General features: G+C 41.9%; 1 protein-coding gene across 1 annotated transcript in view; it reads left to right on the top strand.

The window, feature by feature from the left end:
• The first annotated feature begins 2,582 nt into the window (after positions 1 to 2,582).
• Positions 2,583 to 15,720, top strand: part of LOC128448955 (E3 ubiquitin-protein ligase RNF19A) — a 36,754-nt gene continuing 23,616 nt past the window's right edge. Inside the window, exon 1 of the mRNA XM_053431851.1 lies at positions 2,583 to 2,802. The gene's annotated coding sequence lies outside the window, so the exon portion shown is untranslated. The remainder of the gene's footprint in view (positions 2,803 to 15,720) is intronic.

Genomic DNA, 15,720 nt, shown 5'->3' with positions numbered 1-15,720 from the left:
ATAGCTGAGGACTAAAGACCCCGATCAAAAAATGTATTACAAGCATATTTTGAATATTGTGCTTTGTGGTAAATACAGCTACTATGTATTTACTCGTGTACTATTTCTACAGTATTGCAACACTGAAACTAAGACTTGAATTATGAACTTGAAACATCTTGTTACTCATCTGTCCCTTGACTAGGCCAATCACCGGAATGAATCAGCAACATGTGACACCTGAGAAGTCAATTGTGATGCGGCAGTTGTATATCATGACACATTCACAAAAAATACCATCACAAAACTTCTAATCAAATTTTGTGATCAACTATAATTCCTCCCAAAATGTCAAGCACAAACATCACCTTTTGTGATAATATCTTCTTTTTTAATTACAACCATATTTTGGATCATGCTTGCCCATTTACAATATAAATATGTGAATTAGATGAGGATAATAGCATCATTCTATTTGTTGATTTAAAAAATGATTGGTTGTGATTTAACTTCGCTTAATGATCATTAAGGCATTTAATTTTAGGCATGATTCATAAAATTCATGGGAGACTATTTTAGAACCTTACAAGCTATGATTCATTATATCATGGTACCTCACTTCATTTTGATGATCAGAAAGATTTTACTGAAGATATGTTGACAATGATGATTAAAAAAAGGGAGAACTTCATGAATCTTGTTTTGTACAGATGAACATCTGATTCTGGCTGCGATATAGAATATCAGTATTTTCACAGGCCTTTGGACTCTAAATTATATATAGGTTAAAACTTAGACGAATTGCATTTATCTATGTAAACAAAAGATCTGACTTAACATGACCTGCTTTATTAAACAAAGTGGATGAACGTAAAGGTAGGCCTTATGTTTAAAAAAAGAAGAAGAAGGTTAAAAAGAAGATCTTTCCATTTTCAGTAAAACAAATCTCACCATTATAGAGAGCATCTGTTCACTCAACATCTTCATGAGCATTAGACTTTGTTGACTCAATAATCCAACTCTAAAAGCTACCACTTTTTCTCAGGGATCACAGGTAAGTTGTGCTGATTTGTAATGGAATTATTATATGCAAAGAGTTAATGGTGAATGGTCTGTATTTATATAAATTATGTAATATTCCTCTGTTTTTCAATTGTGAATTTGACCCGATTCTAATCCTAAATAATTAAATCTCTTATCAATGCCATATCCAATACATTCTTTATATTATCAATGTACTCTCATAGCCCATCTCACCTACCCTTACATTTTCTAAATTTAATTCATTTTATAGTCAAATGTTGTTTGAATATGTTCACAAGGTCTATTCTAATAAACAATTTATACCCTGCTCAGTCTTAAAGTTGTAGAAATTTACAATATTTTTCAACTTACGAACATTATACTGACATGAGAAGGAAGTACTGTGTTCCAGTTCCACCCAAAAATATAAATAAAGCTGAAACTGTGACAGAACCATTGCCTGCTAAAAAATCTGTTAATTTTTTATATTTTTGAAAACCTAATCAATGATTTGTTCATTTGAACAAGATTCATTATTCATTCAAGGATACATTTACAAAGAACTAGCTATCGTCAAATACTTCTATTATGAAATCTTACTTTACACTTATTTTATATTATAATTTTATAATTTATGCTAACTATAATATAAATAGAATACAAATGTCTGAAAGATATACGTATTATTTAGGTATATTCGCCAATACCAGATATTTCGTGAATGTCACGATTCAGCAGGGGTCTTGAATCGGCTGTGGAAAATTGAGGTTATTCCAATAGCGTTTGAATCACAGGACTACTTTCAGTTTCCAGTAAGTGGAGCTGTTGAGCCATTCTGCCTGAGCTGCCAAATATTGTCCTTGTGTTAACATTGTGACTGTCATTGTACATGCCCATTTTGAGGGAGATTGGAACCTGTGCAATGACATTAAAACCACTCCGTTTGTTGGCGTTCCATCGAAATGCACGCCGTTGCAGTTCAATGTTCAATAAATACATTCTGATGTTACATGGCGTGACCAGCTTCTCAAGGCTTCCCTGACCTATTTTGAAGTGGATCAATTGAAAAATGTAGGCGGAGCATGTCAACGTATAAAACAGGGTACTTCCTTTCCCAGATAGGGGACAATGTGACTATTAAAGTATATTTGCAAAAATAACACTCCAGAGCGGGTTCCTTATCACACATATACAGTTTGACACTAATTGGAGCAAAAACATGGAAGTTCAAGCTACTTGAAGGCACTTGGCGAGTCATCGAGATTCACTGGTAATTTGGCAGATTGGACTATATACATAGAAGTTATAAGTGCTTATTGTTTTATGGCGAATCATATAAATTCGCTGCCATGCCACGGCCAGGCCCCCTGACATATCCTTATAGTTTACAACTAAATCCTAAAAAAAAAAATTAAAAATAAAAATCCTAGCAGTAGGTCATTGATTGTGACCTAATAATATTAGTATTTATGCTTTGTAGGTGACATGCAAGCTCCAAAGAAATCTGCCAGACCTTCAGGCCCATGCAGCTATGATGTAAATCTCGCGATACCATTTGAATTTGTGAGCGACAACGAGAACAGTGAACAACAGAGCAAGCTTCAGAGATGTTGTAGCTCGGAACGGAACAGATAGGTGGGACCTAAGACTGAGGAAAAGAAGTGTTACTGGCAGAGAGGACATAATTCACGGCATTGCAGCGGAACAAGTCACTACTGAAGTTAAACTCGCCTTTGGAAGCAGAACGAGTCCTTTCATCTTTGTTGCTATCTTCGGAACAAGTGTCACTAGCAACAGACGGTACGTTCTCATCGTTTGGAGCTAACCGTGCTAGCCAGCCGCTAACACTCGATCTTTGTTAGTTAGCTTGTAGGCATTCTAGATACCTTTTAACCAGCCAAGCCTAGACCAATGCAACGTCATTACATTTTTCTAATGTCATGTGTTTCTGATTCTGGTAAATTATCAGGTAACGTTAAGTGGCATTTAACACAATTAACTATGAAGCTAACCTAGCTATCGGTTTAACGCTATTATGAAGTCAAATCGCAATATAAAACGGCACGTGGGGTACTATCATCAACTTATGAATCATATATAATGCTTAGTAGTTATTTGACTTGGTATACTTTTAGAATGTAGACAATTATATACGCTGAGTTTTGAACTAGCGTCAAACCAACTAAGTATTTCATCAGTGTGTCCAACTTGGGCAGCAGGGCTGGTTTGCTAATGACTGCCATGACACCATAAAACAGCAAGCATCCAGATGAATAAAGCTGTGATTTTACAGGGTTTTGTTACGTTGTGTACATACACTGTCAACTTACATGTAAAACAGCGCTATGTGTCAGTGATAGACTTGATACATGTCTCAGATTTGTCTGAGTGCTTAATGTTTCTCATTGTTGTTATTATGAATAATTATAATTGTATTTAAGAAAGTCAGAGGTGGTATGAGTTTACGTCTTGTGAAAGCTTCCAGACTGAGATTTAAATGGACCCCACTGCTCAATTTCAACAATTAAAAACACACATGGATATGTGAATTTGACTAGACATCACCATTTGCTTTGAATTCGCAACTGATAACTTAGAGCAGTAGAAAACTGCCATGATCCTTTGGTCAACATGATCAGCCCTATGGTATATCTTAGATATTTGTATGCCAGGGACTCATGTGTACTAATGAAGCTGCCACTCTGCTGCTTTTTATCAGCACCATGCCTAAATCTTGGTCTTGGAGTCTAAGTTAGGGCATTCAGTATGCAGATTAACTAATCAAGACAAAATATAAGCTCATTTACCTTTCCTAACTATGTTATATACTATACCAGCCACGTCTGTCATTATACAGCACTGAGTATGTTTACACTAGATCCGTTTTCAGACATGACCTAAAAGCCAGGGAATTGGCTACGGAGTTCACCCGTAGTCTGCCTTTCACACATGCACAACACCGGTAGGTTTTCTGCACAGGCATGATCACAACAGCATCAAATCCTCTGTGTTATTCAGGCAAGTGGCAGCCGGGTGCAGCGGACAAAGGCAGGAAGTGACATATTAACTCTGCTAGCGAGATCACGTGTGTTCAGCAGCCAGACACCGTCGTCAGCTCTTAAAACCAAAAACTCTCCTGACATCTTTGTTTTCAAGATTCAAGACTTTATCATTATCTTTATCATGTGCACAACAATTACATACAGCAGACTAGGGTTGGGTACCGAGAACCTGTTCCAATATGGCACCGGTTCCAATACAACTGGTACCTACCCAGACCGAAATGCAACGTATATTTTGGTGCTTCATTTCGGTGCCTGAGCCAATTGAAGACTGAGGTCTTCGTTCCTCCCACCTCCTCACACTTCCACTCCTTCCTTCACTGGAAGGGGCGCCTCCCATCGGGCCCCCGCATGAGTCGGGCAAGGCAGCTGGTGGACAAACTCTTGTCTCTGCGCTGCCCGCGTTACGCGTGCGTCAGGGCTTCCGTGCAGGTGTGGGAGGATCTCCTTGCGAGACCTCTCCCTGGTGCTGGCTGGCCCCGCCGGCCGCATTTCCTCCGTGGCGGTGCGCCGCAACCGGCTCTGGGTCGGCTTGGAAAGGCTGGGGGCGGGATGAAGGAAGACCACGGCGAGAAAGGTTTCACAAAAGCGTCTGCATTTTGGGGGGACGAAGGCGGGCCTTGCCTTGCCTGCGACAGCCCCAGCAGCGGAGACACGGGGGTCTCCGACTGATGGAAAAGCGACCCTCAGTCTTCAATTGGCTCTGGCACCGAAGTCAGAGTCACGAGTCAGAGTGTGTGTGTTTTGTTTATTTTTTATTTATTTAAGTATAGTGTAAACTTTTGTTCACAGTTCATATATTATTCATAGATTTAAGTTAAAAGTGTTTTGTATTTATTTATATTTATAATCTACTCTAAACCGTTCATATATTTGGCAATAAAAAAAAGCCTTTCTTAAATGTCAAGCGTCGGTTCAGGCACGGTTTAGGCACCAGTATCGGACAAAAACCAAACGATACCCATCCCTACAGCAGACGCTAGCAATTACCTTCTTGTGTCACTGGCTCCCTTCCAGCTACGCTAACAAATAAAAAAACAGAATACATCAAATAAAATAAATCTAAAGTATTAAAATGTAATACATAAAACACACCTAAATATGTAAATTATAAATTAAAATAAATATCGTGTTGAGTACAATGAATGAATGTAACCCTAACCCTTATACTGATAGGGTTATGCAAATATTACAAGGTGCAAAGTTCACAGGAGTGACAGTCTTATGGCAGATTGGAGGAGAATGGCCTGGGGGATAAAGATGTCTCTGAGCCTGCTGGTGCCTGTATGCTGCAGTACCATAGACCAGATAGAACAGTTTATGGCTGGGGTGATGGGTGTCATTAATAATCCTGTTGGCCTTCTTCCAACACTGCTGGGTGTAGAGGTCCTCCACGTATGGCAGCTCCATCCTGGTGATGTGCTGACCAGACTGATGTGATGGAATTGGTTCGATGCTCTAAATAAATAAATACTGCCTTGACAGTGGTGCGGGGATCTGCGTGATGTGTGCACGCGAATGGAAGGACATCTCACACATTGTGTTATTCACAGCAGCGGCAGAGTGTCAGTGTATTTTCTTTATTAGTGACATCACTGCTGTCCCATAGAGTTGCTCTTTTTACATTACATTACATTACATTTAGCTGACGCTTTTATCCAAAGCGACTTGCAATAAGTGCATTCAACCCCGAGGGTACAGACCCAGGACAACAAGAATCAAGAAAGTACACTTTCTTCAAAATAAAGTAAGTGCCATTTAAGTGCTACTAAATTGCTAGTTTACATTTTTTTTAGTTTTTTTTTTATTCCAGGTAAAGTTGCAAGAGGTATGTTTTTAGTTTGCGGCGGAAGATGTGTAAGCTTTTTTGATGTCCGGATGTTGATTGGGAGCTGGTTCCACCATTTAGGAGCCAGGACAGCAAACAGTCGTGATTTTGATGAGTGTTTAGCTCGTAGTGAGGGAGCAACGAGCCGATTGGCCGAAGCAGAGCGGAGTGAACGTGCTGGGGTTTAACGTTTGACCATGTTCTGGATGTAGACTGGACCTGATCCATTCACAGCATGGTAGGCAAGTACTAATGTTTTAAACCCGGATGCGGGCATAAATCGGAACTTTCTTTTGATTACGCCATTTCCGGCTTTTGTACGCACATACGTACGTACTCTTTTTTTAGTATGAATCCTACGCACTCTTTTTATAAATGAGACCCCAGGGCAGTGCAGCTGCCATACCAGGCGGTGTTGCACCTGAAGAAGTTGCAGAGAATCCTGGATTCCATGTTGAGCCTTCGCAGCCTGCGGAGGAAGAAGAGCCGCTGTCAGGCTGTCTTTGTGATGGAGTCTGTGTGGTGAGACCAGGTCATGTCCTTACTGATTAGGGGTATCACGATACCAAAATTCAGTAGTCGGTGCCAATACCAGTAAAATAACACGATTCTCGATGCCAATTTCGATACCAAGGTAAAAAAAAAGGATTTTCTCAGATACCATGTACTTGAACTTGAAACATAAACTTCTTAATTAAAACATTTGATAAATCGAAAAATGTCATAAGACATACAAATCATGTGCAATAGAGCATAGCACAACATAATAAAGTGCAATTAATGGTCAAAGTGCAACAACTAGTGTCCCGAAACACCTTCCAGACTTCCAGGCATCTTTTCAAAAGGTACTGTGCAAAACAAAAGAGTGGATATAACAGTGCAGCCATTCATATGCTGCACGTGGCATCTATTGCACTTCTGTCCGTCCTGGGAGAGGGATCCCTCACATGTGGCTCTCTCTGAGGTTTGTACGTATTTTTACCCTGTTAAAAGGGATTTTAGTAGTTTTTCCTTACTCTTGCTGAGGGTTAAGGATAGATGATGTCACACCCTGTTAAAGCCCTATGAGATGAATTGTAATTTGTGAATATGGGCTATACAAATAAAATTTGATTGATTGATTGATATGTTGAACTTGAGTGCAAGTCAGGTTCACGTTCATTTTTTTAATCATTATCGTATCAGGCCATCATGAAATACCAGGAGTGTGCGTGAGTGCGTGCGTGCGTACGCTCCCAGATTGTGGACACACACACAGGCCCCGGGGCTCCGCCCCCCACCCCTCTCACATGCTCAGAAACTCACAGATGTCAGGGCTCTGACCTCCTCTCTGTAGGCCATCTCATCGTCGCCTGATATCAGGCCTATGACGTAGTGTCATCAGCAAATTTGATGATATTGGAGCTGTGGGTGGCCACCTAGTAATGCGTGAACAGGAAGTACAGGAGAGGACTAAGCACGCGGCCCTGGGGGGGCGCCAATGTTTAGAGACAGAGTGGAGGATGTGGTGTTGCCTATCCGAACAGCCTGGGCTCTCCCCATCAGGAAGTTCAGGATCCATCATAGAGGGTGGTGTTAAGCCCAGGGTCTCTAAACTTGGTGAAAAGATTCAAGATGGCCTTAAATGCTGAATTTTAGTCAATGAACAGCATTCTCACATATGTGTTCTTCTGGTCCAGGTGGGAGAGGGCATTTGCAGTGGACCTATTTGGCCTGTAGGCAAACTGAAGTTGGTCAAGTGAGTCAGGGGGTGATTAAGGATTTGATTAACTGCGCAAATCACTTCATGATGGTGGAGGTGACTGCTACCAGGCGGTAGTCTTCAGTCAGAGGGTTTGGGGTTTATTCTTATACAGCGAGCATAAAAGGTGTTCAGTTCATCTGGAAGAGATGCAGACACCACCTCAGCACTAGGATGGGTATCGTTTTTTTTCTTTTTTTCCGATACCGGTCCTGAACCTATACTGTAAAAAAAAAAAGGTGCACAAAACGACGCTTGACGACATTTAAGAAAGGCTTTTTTTATTTATTATATATAAATAAATACAAAACACTTTTTAACATAAAACTTTGAATAATATATGAACTGTTATCAAAAGTTGACACTCTACTTAAATAAATACAAAACACACACACACTCTACCCAACCCTACTCAGCACTGCTGGCCTTCATTTGTAGTCTGTGATAGTTTTTAGTCCAGCACACGTTTGTCGTGTTGGAGCCCTGGTAGTGGGACTCCGCTTTGTCCCTGTACTGTCTCTTACCACTGCTAATAGCCCATGCCTGGACTTCCTTTACTCCTCCAGATCACCTGAGTTGTAGGCGTCGTTCTGTGCTTTAAGCTTGGCATGGATGTTACCATTAATCCAGGGTTTCTGGTTTGGGAATGTCCATACAGTAATCCTCAGAATCAGAATCAGAATTATTTTTATTGCCATGTATATTTGCACATACAGGAAATTGCCTTGGTGTGGTTGGTGCACTCTACAAACAACAATATACAAACAACAATTTAAAAACAACAACAATATTGAACAACAATATATACAGGAAGAGAGTTTCGTGCGGTTCTAAGGTGCAAAGATTGGTGATAATGCCAATAATATAGAGATATACATTTTGTGCGGGGGGGGGTCAGCAGAGTCTGTGTGATGCAGGGGGCTTGTTTGTGAGCCCCACTGCCATGGGGAAAAAACTGTTCAGGTGACGCAAGGTTTTAGTCCTGATAGCCCGGAACCTTTTTCTGGACGGGAGTCTCTGGAACAGGTTGTGAGGTCATTGATGCATTTGTTTATGTAAAAGATGTCTGTGTGTGTGTTAATGTTGTTGCTTTGGAACACACACTACTCTGTAGTGCTGAAGCAGTCACGTAGAGCCAGTCTGATTGGTCGAACCACCGCTGAATGGTACAAGTCACCGGTCTTTCATGTTTGAGTTTTTTCCTATAGGAAGGCAGCAGCAGAACAGAGACATGATCTGATTTGTCAAAAGGGGCTGGAGGGAGGGCCTTGTATTCATCCGGGAAAGGAGTTAAAACATAATCGATTGTGTTCTCAACATGCGTAGGACAGCTGATGTGGTGATAGTAGGGGAAAAAAATTCAGTAGAATGTTAACACTTATTTCTTGAGTTTTGTTTAGTAGACTGAATCTCAAATTTTAATTCAATGAATTATTAACCATAGATCAATATATTTTACATAAGATTTTGTTCTATATCTGAAAATTTCTCTAAATAATAACCTTTTTATCTCAATATAACAAAAACAAATAAATATGTCACAAAGATAGTGGTATTTTAGTTTGGTCACTAAAATGTGCTTAACTAATGTTTTTTAAAAACTTTTACAGGCACCTTAGTGAGTCTTATTAATTTCAAGTTAAACACTAGCTCAGCACTACATATTTCTAATGTCAAATTCTAATGAGAGTCCCCAAATTCAATTATTCTAGCACTTGTATTATGATACGAGTGCTAGGGGTTAGCCTCCAGGGTCATCAATGTTTGGGAAGAGGCCCATCTAGGTTTAGCAACATGTTTTCCAGACCTGTGTGTTCTTCCAAAGAGAGGTCATCAGGCCAGAATTGCAACGTGTGTGTGTGTGTGTGTGTGTGTGTGTGTGTGTGTGTGTGTGTGTGTGTGTGTGTGTGTGTGTGTGTGTGTGTGTGTGTGTGTGTGTGTGTGTGTGTGTGTGTGTGTGTGTGTGTGTGTGTGTGTGTGTGTGTGTGTGTGTGTGTGTGTGTGTGTGTGTGTGTGTGTGTCAGGACCTGTGTGTGACCTCCCTTTCTTGCTTTATGTTAAACATAGCTATTAAGCTAGGTGGTGGTGGCCTAGCTAATACAGGTTGCTGTCATTGATTAGGACATGCATTTATGCATCGTGGATGTTTAGGCACCAATCTCATAGTTTGGGATGACATGATGAGCAGGTTTTAAACTTCTAAAAAAAACACAAACAATTACATCAGACATTTTACAAGAGAAGACATGTGTCGGGTCAGTATGCGTAAAGCATGCAGTCTCACTCTTGAGGTGCACTTGAAGGTGTGTGTTTAGATTGGAAGCGGTACCGCCAGATGCTGAAACTTTCATCAGACAGTTTGCATATTGCCTCATTAAAATTGCCATGTTCCCTTTTGGCTTTCAGTTCGAATCCAAAATGGTGCCAAATATGCACCTCTCCTTTTCACTAAGACACCAGGGACAACCAGATACTGTTAAAGCTATAAAGACAGAGTTTTTCCCACTCAAGGCTTAGTGCATTTGTTTGGAGAGCGTCAGAATACTCAAAATAGAATCAGCACTATTGATGTTGTTGTTCTATTTATTTATTTTCTTTTTGAGGGGTGGGGTTAAGATTACGATCTAGGGGTGGGGGGTACTTCAGTACAACCCTCGGATTGCCACTGTGTATTTCGCACAATCCCTGTTGCCATCTGTAATCGGATGTCACTTCTCTTCACTCTATATGCAACTTAACATGCATGTTAATTTCTGTTTTGTGAAGACCACATTTTTTAAATGTCCGGTGTCAGAATCTTTGTCTGTCGGAAACAAGCTGAGTCATGAGGAACTGAATATAGAAGAAAGAATTTGCACAATTATAAACACAAATATAATCATTAAGTGGTGGTCAGTTTGGATATTGTGATGAATGCTACAAACAAATCAATATATGTACGTTAGATTTATCATGTAACTGTATCTGGTCAGAGACATCTGCTGACTTTCCGGGTCCTTCCTATGTGGCCCAGCTTGCGATTTTTTGATCTCGATTCGGGATCGCGATAAAATTTTGATCGATTTCGATTATCTCCTTGTGACATGTATTCGATCTCACGTGGCAAAAGTAAGCGCAACAACAGTGTCGGAGTCTGCCGGCTGCCGTCTGCAGGTAGGACACGACACGCCCACTTCCCATCGTGAGAGTAGCTGCAGTTGCGAGAGAGAGAGAACGAAGTTGGAAAAAGGAGAAAAAAGGAGTGAAACTGAAGTCGGGGACAGCGAAAATAATGCCGAATGTGAAAGCGACATCACTACATCACCCGAAACCGAAGACATTGTCGAAAAAAAGGGTAACGCGACGTCAGGTGTGTGGACGTGGTTTGGATACGGCAAAAATGGCGAGGAGCAGACGAAGCCGGTCTGCAAAATATGCCGGGGGTCGGTACCAGCCAGGACGGGAAACACCACAAACCTTTTCAATCACCTGAGACGGCACTATCCCAGTGATTACACAGAGAGTTTGACTCTGCAGGCTCAAGTTTGCACGACACCAAACAAAGAGACAGGCAAGACCACTACGTCTCCCGTTAGCATCGCTAAGCATCGCTAACGGGAGCGATTCTGTTCTGTTAGCAAAACAACAGTCCATCCAGTCGTGTTTTGCAGCCATTGCCCCATATTAAAAACAATCGAAGCGGGGCAAAAATATAACGAGCGCTAATACTTATTGCTTAGCTAAAGATATGATGCCCCTGAGCACAGTGGAGAGGGACGGCTTCAGGAAACTGATCAAAGTGTTAGACCCCAGGTACGAGCTCACAGTTTAGCACTTGAATGTGTCAGAGGGTCTGACCAACATGTTTACTTGTTTTTTTTAAGTTGTTTACAAAATCAAAAAATGCTATATATAGTGAAAAGGGACCAGTCACTTAGTTTGCACTAAGCTAGGGTGACCATACGTCCGTATTTCCCGGGACATGTCCGTATTTCACGACCTGTCCCGGGTGTCCCGGGTTATTTTTAGAAAGTGAGGAAATGTCCTGGTTTTTAAAATTACCTTCTTTGGACCATTACATTTACATGCACTAGGGCACTGCCCACGGCGCTGCGTGCGACGTAGCCTAATCCCCGCCCCTATGCTGTCAGCCCTATTAATCAGAACGTAGACAACGTGACTGTCAGTCATACGCAAGCAACATGCCGAAGCGCAAGTGCTCGTTTACCGACGAATTACTAAAGAGTTTCCCGGCTTTCAGACCGGGTCGAGACAAATGGGAAGCCTTGTGCACAGTGTGCAAAGCAGGCACATATGTCTCGGTGTCCAATGGAGGTGCAAGAGATCTGAAAATCCACCTGGACACCGAGAAGCACAAAACAGCTGTCCGAGGCGAGGGTAGTGCTAGCTCGATCACACAGTACTTTCTCAGACCAGGGAACGAGGATGCAGTGAATGCAGCGGAGGCTGCATGGTCATTTCACACAGTGAAACACCACAACAGTTACAGATCCATGGACTGCACTAGTGCATTGCTCAAAAAGACCCTCCCCGATTCAGTCATTATTGGAGTTATTGTTATTGACTTTTACTGAAAAGCTATTTTAATAAACCAACTGTAAATATCTTGTTCTATCTATATAATATAATATACCGGTATAATTGAATAATAATAAAATACTATTAAAGCAGCAGCATCCTCCACATGACCGCCCACCCCCCAGCCCCCCCCCCCCCCGCCCCACCTTCAACCCACCTTCAACCCCCCCCCCCCCCCCCCCCGACAAGGTGTCCTGGTTTTCCCAAATGAAAATATGGTCACCCTAACTAAGCATATAAGACTGTATGAGCTAAGAGCGCTGCTCTGAATTTTCTTTTGCTACTTATGGGCCCTGATGCTCTCTTGATCATTGGAAGCATGAAGACCTTCACAAATACATTTTGTGCTCATTATTGGAAGGCATATTCATTTTTTTTAATGTTAATAAACTTTATTGTAAAGTTTCAGTGAATCTCTTGTTTCTTCAAGCTTCAGGATGCCCCTCACACTGGCAGCATCTGCAAAAACTACATATCGTGATAAGAATTGAGATCGATCAATATGGAAAAACATATCGTTTCCATATCGCCCAGCCCTACCTACAACCAATCAGAGCAACGTAGTATGTGACGTATGCTAAGCAACGCATTGTGAGTTATTTACTAACGCTGGGTTCACACCGGACGCTTCAGCGCAGCGCCAAGCCTTAAATAACAGCTGGCTCCCATCCACTCCCATGTTAAAACTTTGTGCCGGTCACACCGGAGGCTGAAGCACTGCGAGGCAGCCTTGGGCCAGTCACACCGGTGCTTCAGCCTCCGGTGTGACTGGCACAAAGCCGTGCAGCGATCTACTGGAACAACGGGTGATATTATTAGCGCTGCCCGGCGGTTCAGCGTCGCTTAAGTGTCCGTTGTGAACAGCCAAGCGCCGGGGCGATAGGGATTAGCGCGGTGCTTTGGCGTCGCCTCCACGTTCTGTGTTCCTCTTTCAAAATGAATGCGCTGTCGATGTCTTCTAAAACAGACTCAATGGCAGCATCTACACATCTCAGCTCGCCAGCGGCAGGCATGTTTGTTGAAAACGAATTCAACCCAAGGGCACTTTGATGACGTGGCTGATTACGTTACCGTTGATCATCTGTCAATCATCATATAAAGCCCGCCCTGACAATCTGATTGGCCCGGTCAGGCATATTTTTTTCCCAACGGAGCGACTCCAGACCGAACCGCCCGACCTAAAAATGTTGTGGGCGGGGCTAAGTTCGTCTGGCATCCAGGCTACTGATGACGAGGACTTCTCGTAGAAAAAGGTTTATGTTTAGCGACCCTCTGAGGAAGGACAATTTCTTAAGGTGTTTCTAAGTTGTATTAAAGGGGACATATTATGAAAATTACACTTTTGTAGTGCTTCTACACGTTAATTTGGGTATCTGGCATGTCTACAGTCCCAAAAACTCTGGAAATAAACAACTCCCGCGATTTGTTGTGGTTCCTCTATGCCAAAAACGATACGCTAGAGTGGGTCGAATGGGATTACGACCGAAATAAACATCATAGTCACACCATGCCCATGTAGGGAGCTAACGCTAGCCCGGCTCCTCCCGGCTAGCGTTAGCTCGCGAGCTAACTGGGCCGGTGGAGCCCGGTTAGCTCTAGCTCGCTGCTGCTACCCGTCAGACATTTAAAGGGGACATATTATGAAAATTCCACTTTTGTAGTGCTTCTACATGTTAATTTGGGTATCTGGCATGTCTACCGTCCCAAAAAGTCATCTCCCGCGATTTGTTGTGGTTCCTCTATGTCAGAAACTATACGCTAGAGTGAGTCGAATGGGATTACGACCAGAATTGACTTCACAGTCAGTCTACTCTACAGTCTGTTTACGAGTAGCAGCAGCGAGCTAACGCCCCGGTAGAAGCTGCAGGTATAAATAGAAAACAGCTGTTTGTGGGGAGCTAACGCTAGCTTGCTGCTAGTTTGTGTTTAAAGTTGCAGCACTTTCTGGAATGGTTCTTTGTGCACGTATTTACAGCAGTATTGCAGGGATATGTGGCACCCCACCCGGGAAGCATCGGACTGGGAGGTGGGGGGGAGATCCCATTTCGGGTCCGGTGTGGAGAAACAATGCTCTCGGAGGCTAACCCGAATCGTTGCTTCTGTGAGTGTGTGTCGCCCGGTAGAAGCTGCAGGTATAAATAGAAAACAGCAGTTTTTGTGGAGCTTTGTTAGAAAATAGCGATTTGAAATTATTATTTCAAAAAATTGCATGCGCAATTCAGTCCTTCGCCGAAAGCATTCAACGCGGCCCAGCTGACTGGCCCTCACTCTCAAGCAGCCGTGAAGTAAAGGAGGCGAGTTGTGTGTGTGGTGATCGGCGGTATTTACAAAATAGCGCGAGTGGAAAAGGGCAGAGGGAGGGCAGCCCCGTCTGATCGACAAAAAGGGTAGAAAGGTTATCTTGAATGGGAACACTTCGGATTTGAAGAATCTGACGGGCAGCAGCACCACACAATGTAGTGGCCCTGCCGCGTCCATTCTCCAGCGCGCAGCCGCCTGGCTGTTCACACCGGGCCGCGATTCTCCGCTTGTTGTTGTATGTAACCCGTTCAATGTAGGGGTTCGGGGGTAAATGATGATGGTCCTCATAGCCATCCCCCACCCTTCTCTGTCTGTGTGCTTGTAGTGGGGGGGCAGATGGGGACATTTACATTTACCGGAACCGGAAGTGACTGATTCTTCCGGTCCAGTCATTTAAGGAATAAAGCATAGACTTCAGAATAAGGGCACATATTAATAATCGTTTGAATAATCGTGATTTCGATATTGTCCAAAATAATCGTGATTATGATTTTTTTTCAATAATCGAGCAGCCCTACTTGCAGTGCATACAATTTTTTTTTTTTTAAAATTTGTAGTAATCTGTTATATATTTTCAATATTTTATAATTATGGTCAGCACATACATACCAAGGCAAATTCCTTGTATGTGTAAACCTAATGGGCAATAAAACCTTATTCTTATAAGCATGGAATCATCCGATGAAAGTGGTTAACTGCAGGTATAATTTGCCACCACTACTAACTTGTCGTCTAACTGCTCAACACAGGCTTACATGAATCGAATGGCCATACATATTTTACCCATTTAATTACAGAGGTGTTGAATTATTGATACAAATATATTAATTAATATTTAGAACAATAACAAATATTGTATTTTATGGGAATTCTACACCCTTTAAATGAATAGGTACCATGTAGAAGTTCTTAATGCTAAAAACAAATCTTTACTCACCATACCACATTGTATGTACTCTTGTGTTGTAACAAATATGTTTATGCCTCAGTTGTATCAAATATTTACTGTTAATAAATGATATTGGTCACTATCTTTGCGATAATATTTTTTGACATACCCCCTAACCTACCAAATACAGTGTGGTCACAGCTCGGATTACACTATTCAAGTGACAGATGCTTGTGTTTTAGCGTAGCACAGTTAAGTTGGTCTTTTGAAAAGAGCCAATAATACAACATTTCTACTGGTTAACAATGCTCATGTGCTC

Source organism: Pleuronectes platessa, chromosome 10 (genome assembly GCF_947347685.1).
Source record: "Pleuronectes platessa chromosome 10, fPlePla1.1, whole genome shotgun sequence".
Lineage (NCBI taxonomy): Eukaryota > Metazoa > Chordata > Actinopteri > Pleuronectiformes > Pleuronectidae > Pleuronectes > Pleuronectes platessa.
Note: the sequence above shows the minus strand (reverse complement) of the source record. Positions and strands in the feature narration are given on the sequence as shown.